Source organism: Micromys minutus (genome assembly GCF_963924665.1).
Source record: "Micromys minutus genome assembly, chromosome: 32".
Classification (NCBI taxonomy): Eukaryota; Metazoa; Chordata; class Mammalia; order Rodentia; family Muridae; genus Micromys; species Micromys minutus.
Window position 1 is genome coordinate 26,257,530 of NC_137967.1, and position 8,169 is coordinate 26,265,698.

The window sequence follows — 8,169 nt, forward strand, 5'->3', positions numbered from 1 at the left end:
CAGCCACAAAATGGGAACAACCTAAGTATCCTGCAACAGATAAAAATGAGGTACAAACACACTATGAAATATTGCTTATTGAGCTGTAAATAAAAGCTTTGCATCAGGACTGATCAAATTCCTCACAGGAGCATGGAATTTCTAACAAAACCACCACTTTTACATCAATGCACACATGAGACACCTGCTTTGAAGTTGTTGGCTATAGGTGTCCAAGAGACTTCCAATACATTACAGGCTATTGCTGTTGCCTATGGTTGCCTCCTAGGGGCAGAAGGTGAGTCTTTATTGTTGAGGAAGCCAAGCACTACAGATACAGAACCCAGAGACATCAAGATGAACTTGATCTTAAAGCATCCTTCCTGGAGGCGAATTTTCATGGTACCAGAAGGCAACATGAAAGCTTCCAAAGGAGAGAGCCAACCAACGGTCCTACCCAGCCATGGCACCTTTAACCAAAACAATAATCATCACTGCAGGTTAACCCCTAATGGTACCAAAGTGGCACACATACGTTGGTGGCAACCAACAGCTTCTAACTGGACATAAGACCCTTTCGACAGAGGGAAATCATGCTTGATACTGGAAAACTAACCAGCTTCCCTAGAAGATTATTATAGAAAATGACTATCAATCAAAACGCAGGGTTGTGATGGTCGATCAAAATGAAATATAAGCAACGCAACTCCTGCACTAAGGCTCAAGGATCACTGAGAAAGGGGGTGGGGTAGGAACACTGTTAAAGCCAGGAGAGCAGAAGTAGGCTGTGATATTGTGTTTTTTAGAAACGTCAGAGAGGCTACGTGCATGAAATCTTACAAACGTAGTTGCCCAAACAGGAGCTGAACAAGGGCAACTGCAAGACACACGCTAACGCAGAAGAAAGGAAACTCCCTCTGTCTCAACCCTACACAAACATCATGGAAGTTTGGGAGCTGTAGAAACAGTCTTAAGAAAAGTACACCATATGGGTTATACAATAGCAAATGTTCATCCCTGAAAACATTCAGACTGAGTAGGTTGCAATTTTATATTTAGAAATCCACAACAGTAATAAAAAAGGAAAACTTATTAAGAAATAGTAAATGCCTATGTAAGGTCAAGGGTTTTGATCATCTAAATAAAAAAAACTGGAATATAAAACCTGTCGAGAATGGCTTTATGTCATTTTCTAACACTGTTAAAAAAATTAAACTTAATAGGGTGCTAGAGAGATGTTACTCTTTTAGAGACATTTTAACAAAACTGGAACAGAATATAAAAATTAGTAAAGGGAGGGGGAGAGAGATAGACAGGGCAGGATGAATAAACAAACAAAATTTAAAATCCATGAATGAACTAACCAAGCTTTTGAAAGGTCTGTACAATGAAAACTATGAATCATGGAAGGAAATGAATGACACTAGCTAGAGCATGAAAAGACATTTCACACTGACCTAATAGGACATAATATTGGGAAATTTGCAGAATGTATGGAAGTGGTTTATAGGACCAGTTCAAACTCCATGATACTGTCCTCAATATATCACAGATACAGGAAAGAGAATCCAGAACCCGCATGGATGCACAAATTCCTGAGGTACAGAACAACCTCAAGAAAATGTTAGAATGCTCATGTTATTCCAGTGTGATTTCACATCAGCTCAGTACAGAAGTGAACCTGCCCAAGAGCAATGGCCATGTGAATGCAACCAAAACACCACCAACACGTGCTGCAGACTAGACAGCCTCTTCAAACAGTGCTACTGCGGAAAGAGTCTATGTGCATATAAAATATGAGCCTGGGTCTAAGTCTCTCCTACCAAACAATACAGACTTTCATGTGTGAACAGAGGCAGTGAATCCTGTAGAGTAACTGAAATAGACGACACTTGATACAAGAGCAGTGGCTGACAAAATATACGATGTAAAATTTTAAATTAAAAGTATGAAGATCTCGCCTATCTAGCAGATGTATTTATGTTATCTGTTTACAGTGGACAAGAGACCAGAATCCATTGAAAAAGTTACAAAGTGAGCAAATCATGCTATAAGCAATGACTAAATATATTCTACTTACTTACTTTGCTAAACATCTGGAAGGCACAGTGTGCACATCTTTAATAAAGGCTCTGCAGTGTAGTTCATAAAATATAAAAATATATAAGTACAGAGGTTCCAGTTCTTTCCAGTCAGTGTTCACCCTCAAGTTCCTACACAATAACAAATGGATTTATTTCAATTATTATTCTCTATACTAAACATATAAACAGACTACACATTCGAAAAAAGAAAAATGACAGCAGATATTAAAACATTTTCTACAAAAGATTTGATATCTAAAGATAAAAAATACCGAGAAAAAGGGATTTTTAAATACTATTTAAAATTTTTAAATACTCCATGAATATGGAGGGTAATGAGGATGGCTAGTGATCACAACTATAGTAGCGACAGAAAAGTCAAAAGTATTGAAATACAAAATAAAGAGTATTAGTGAACGGTAAAATAGTCTGTTAGGTTAAAAAGTTCTTGATAACGATGGGTGCATTCACAAAATCCAGACAGAAAACAGAAACCTAAAAACGGGTAGCCTGCATCAAGTGCTTTTCAGACATGACCAATATCTAAGGGTGCTACAGGTATAACAGGGGAGTTAGTGTGGATTAATGTCAATTCCAAGAACTTGGTTCGTTTCACCTTAACAAGAACTGATATTCTCCTAGAGTATTCTAGTAAGAATGTTTTGGTGATCAGAATATCGAAAAAGGGGAGGAGGGACATAGTCTACTTTATATGAGCTAAAATTTATCCACAAGGGAAGACATCCACAGCAGAATTGCAGAGCCAGCTTTCTTATGAGCAGTAGAGAAACTGACCTTGCCCTGCTCCTGCTGGTTTCTCAGCTCCGCAGCTCCAGTAGTCCTGCGGTAGCGGCAGCGCTGCGGATTTGCTGACTCTCCCAGGATTCGCCGCGCCGCATTCGCGGCAGTCCTCCGACCCCAGGTCTACACCAGGTCTACATCACTCGGTACAGGTCCGCGAGCTCGGGGGAAACCTATCAACGTTACTTCTGGGTTTGGCTCTATGTAAAACTTCCCTAACTTCAGTAACTTAGCGTCCCAGCCTCCACACAAGTCTTTCCTCTAATTTCTCACACTCTACAGTTACTGTACACATCCCCGCAAAGTCCAATATCTTCCCAATATGCTTCCGGATCTCCAAATCTGTTTCCGGGTGAGCATCTGCTCCAGATTAGAGACTGGTCCCGACCACTTAGTCTCAACACAGCTCCAGCGGTCAGCCTGCCCCCGCTCTGCACCGCCTCCCCACACACACTCTTGCTGGGAGCCCAGATCACAACAGGACTTAGTTGGACGCTGCACAGCGATATCTGAGCCTCACCCTGGGTTCTAAACCCTTCAGATAAACAGCAGTATCAAAACTGGAGCAGGGGCTCTCCCTGAATTAGTTGAGTGCCTGGGGACTCTTTCCCCTAACCCGACAGCCTTGCTTGGCCCTAGAGAGAATGTGCTTAGTCCTGCAGTGACTTATGTGCTGGGAGTTGGAGCTGGGGTCAGGGCAGGGAGAGCGGAGTGAATACAGTTGTGCTGGGAATCTCCCTTCTCAGAAGACAATGGGAAGGGGTGGGGAAAAGCTGCAAGGTAGGGAGGACTGATACTAGGTTGTAAAGTGAATAATGATGATGATAATAATAACAATAATAATGATAAAGGCAAACAGCCTAACATCACTGGTTTACCAACCTCTGGCTACATATTTCTTTCTTTCTTTCTTTTTTCTTTTTCTTTTTCTTTCTTTCTTTCTTTTTTTTTTTTTTTTTTGCTTTGTTTCTTTGTTTCTTTTTTAAAGATTTCCTTATTTATTACATATTAAGTACACTGTACACTTCAGACACCAGAAGAGGGCATCAGATCCCATTACAAATGGTAATGGTTGTGAGCCACCACGTAGTTGCTGGGATTTGAACTCAGGACCTCTGGAAGAGCAGGCAGTGTACTTGGGTCAGTCCAGGAAAGGGAGGGGCTCACGTTACCTCTCAGACATCAGCTATGGATAGATTGTAGAACCACTTCTTTAGTTGTTATCCTCGGATGAGCACGTCCGGCTCCGGCACATAGCGTCAAAGCCACAGTCTCACAAAGGGCTCTGGTTCACCTCAGAGGGTCCAGGCAACATGAATACATATGAACACAGTAGAGTGACTGCTGGAATTGTGGACCCCGATAGTGCAGAGGCAGGAGTGAGAGTGGGCAGCGTTTGATGTGCACACACAAACGGACACATACATTCTGTGTATATATACATAAGAGTATAAAACAGCTAATAATAAAAAGGGAGTCATTCATTCATTGACTATGGACAGTGTTTTCTGTGTAACCCTGTGTTTAAAAGTATGTGATACCATGATCAGCTGAAATTGCTTTGAAATGACTATATGAATGTGTGGGTTTGTTTGTTTGTTGTTACACCAGTATCTGGTGGGATGTTTGTTTGTTTGATAACTAATTGGTGTTCCTGTCCATGAGGGAGACACTCCACCACAACAGGATCATTATCTGGTGTAATGTCAGGAATAGTTAGAGTCAGGGAGTCTTGTTTTTGTGTTTCAAGTATTAAATGTTAAGTAGCTTTGCGGTTAGTTCTGATTTGCAGTTCCGACAGAATCCTGTTGATCTAATTGTGGGGTTTATTTTAGGGTTGTATTTTATAATTGCTTAAGTCACATTGAAACTTTTGGTCTTGTTTTTACTATTTATTTCATGTTGTTTATATGCCCCTGGAAGCTTATCTATTTCAAGTTAGCAGTTTTGTACAACAGAAGTACTTAAGGTCAGTAGAATTAAGAAGAACTTGTTCACTCATTTCTATCAAATAGGTTGTGCCTTTCTTTACCTTGGGGGAACTGTCAGGACATTAAGAGCTGGGCAGTGGTTGTGCAAGCCTTTAATCCCAAGGACTCAGGAGATCTCTGTGAGTTTCAGGTCAGCCATGGGTACATCCTGCCTTTATAAACAAAGGTATCAGAGCAAGTTATATTTCATTGGCCAAAGTCATGTAAGCTTTCAAACCTAGAACTCAGGAAGCAGAAACAGGGAAGTCTGTGTTCAAGACTAGTCTGGTCTACATACAGAATCTAGGTCAGCTAGCAATACACAGATAGATCCTATGTGAAAACAGAGCAACGTTCTCTCAGAGAATTAGCTTGTATGATTCCAGAATAGGCATGCAAGGCTCGAAAGGAAGAATCCATGAACAGTCCTACCCAGCTATGATGCCAATAAACCACATCGATGATCATCTTGTCAGGATAACTCTAAAGGTTCAGTAATGGCAAGCTCACCTGGTGAAAACCAACAGCTCTTGAATTGGACTTAAAATACTCTTAACAACAGGGTAACTATGACTGGGACTGGAAACCAAGCTAACTTCTTACTGCTCAGAAACTTATGAATCTTGGAGGAGAACCAATCACCACCAATTTACTAATTCATATTAGTTCCTAATAAAATTCAATTTTTTTTGCGTACCCACAAATAAATTTAGTCTTCTTCCTTCAGCAAGGAAACTTCTCCTTCAACAGAGAGACCACTACAAAAAAATTCTAGAACTGATCAAAATGTAGAGTTGTTGAGCCCATACCTAATGGATACATCTATAAAACACTCATGCACCTAAGGCTCAAGGAATATTTTTGAAGGGGGGCTATTAATATTCAAGTGGCAGAAGATCAAGTGGTTTGCTGTGAGATATTTTTCTACTTAGAATACTGTGAGATTGTTCCTACTGAGAATGCCAGAAGCTATATCCACAAAATCTCAAACACATGACCCACAAACAGGAGATGAACAAGTACAACAGTGGACATGCAAAGTGGATGAGGAAAAGTCCACAAAGCCTCCATTCTTGCAGAGTGTATCCAAGGCAACTGCACAATGCTCAGAGCAGGAGTCTCCTTCAGGAATGAGCCACACCACCTAGTTACTGATGACCAAATGGTCAGCCTTGGAAACATATACACAAGTACCATGATATAGGCAGATGAGGTTAGATTTAGGAATATGTATGTATATCAATTATATATATATATATATATATATATATATATTATATACACACATACACATTATACATACAATAACAGTGAAACGACAAGCCATGAATTTAAAAGAAAACAGAGAAGCATTCATGTGAGAATTTGGAAGTAGGAACAGGAAATGAAACATGTTGTAGCTGCACTATTATTTAAAAATTTTACAGTACAAAAAAGCAGAACAAAAATAAAGCAAATACGACAAGAAACCCAAACAAAACCAAAAATGTTTGTAAACTTATCAGTGAAATGCAGACAAGAATTGCTTTACGCTAACGTGCTGCCCTGGCTACAATGTCCATCCTTAGGAACAGCAATGTTATTGCTTTTGGCATAAACATGGGGGAAGGAGGCCAAATACTGCTGGGGGAGTGAAAACTAGAGAACCAACTTTGAAAAATTGGTGTATTAAATTCTCCAAGAAGGAAATCTGGCCACTCATGTGGAAACAAAAACACATATATACTTATTCCAGATGAAGAACCAATGACAAATCAATGTTGGGAACCAACAGAGTTGAATTTCGTGCACCAGTGTAGTTTCTTTATTACTGATATTTCATCTGCATGTGTGTCAGTGAACGTGTGTGTCCCTGGTGCTTGCAGGATTCAGAAAAGAGCACTAGATGCCATGGAGTTGAGGTTACAGATTGAATACTCATGTGAGGGTGATGAGAATTCAAAGTGAGTCTTTTGAAAGAGCAGACAGTGCTCTTAACCACTGGGCCATCTCCTAAATGCCAGTAGACCAGTGAGTATACTTGAGTGATTTACAAGAGTGTGGCTAAGTAGCTACTGATAAAAACACAAAGGACAGAATGACAGTTGCTTCACCCTGTGAGGGTGGTGGCTCATGAAGCTGAAAACCTGGGGATCATGGAACAGCTTGCAGGCAGCTCACCTGAGGTGGGAAGTTTGTCTATCAAGTAAGTCACTCACTACCTCCTCCAGCCAGCTTGACCTGTCTTGTCTGATTCAGGCTACTTGACTGGTAACTGCTTCATAGATAGTCTGAACATCTTCTGGGAAGCTCATTTTGTCTGATACTGTCAGAGTCCATACCATTTATATATAGTTTCAGGTAGGAGGGTACCGGTGAATTTTGCCAGTTTCTCGGACTTCCTGAAGCTATTAAGTCATCTCTATTGCCCTGAGCGTCCGGTGATTCTTTGTCGGAGAGAATGTATGATCTTCCATTAGAACATTAGTCTATTTACCTACTTTAATAGTCTATATTTTAAGGAACTTCCTCCATATCAGAAGGTTTTATCTCAGTAGAAGCTCCTGGGCATGACCTCCATCCTTATCAAGGAACACTTGCTCATCACATGTTCATTACACCTTTATTCATAGTATCTAGGCAATGAAATAAACTCGATCATCTCAACCAAAACACGCATAAGTGAAACTGTGATACTTATGTAAAAAGGTGTATTGTTCAGGTATCAACAAGAAGGAAATGGGAAATCTGGAAATAAAAGTAAGTTACTGAAAATTATGATGAGTGCTGTTGTCTAGGCCCCAATAGTCAAACATCATGTTTCCACTCATGTCGATCTTAGCTTCAAATGTTTTGTTTTGTGTGTTCTAGTGAGACTACAGCAGAAGCCAGGATGCTAGAAATGCACTTTGTAGTGGAGAGATGCAGGAAGAGAGCGGAGGACAGGGTGGACATTAGAATATAGGTGATAAGAAAATAGACTAGGAATGCTGGGTACACAATGATTCAAACATGTAATGGAGTAATGGGGAAGAAAGGGGGCGCTAAAGCACAACTCAAATGCGATGTCTGAGAATGACATCCCAAGTAAAAACGTTAATAGGAGGGGATAGCAGAACACGTGTGCTACAAAGGAATGGGGTGCTGGACATTGTGTAACGTGTTTAACTTGAGATGGGGATGGGAGGAAGAGCTGTCCAAAATAAGGCTTACCAGTTATATAAGAAATATGATTTTAAAGCCAGCAAGCAGTGGTGTCACACATGGTTAAATAATGCTGCTCCCACATGCCAGGGCTATTAAATGAATCTCTCTGTACCAGATACTGGTATCTGCTTAGGAAGCCACAAACCCGC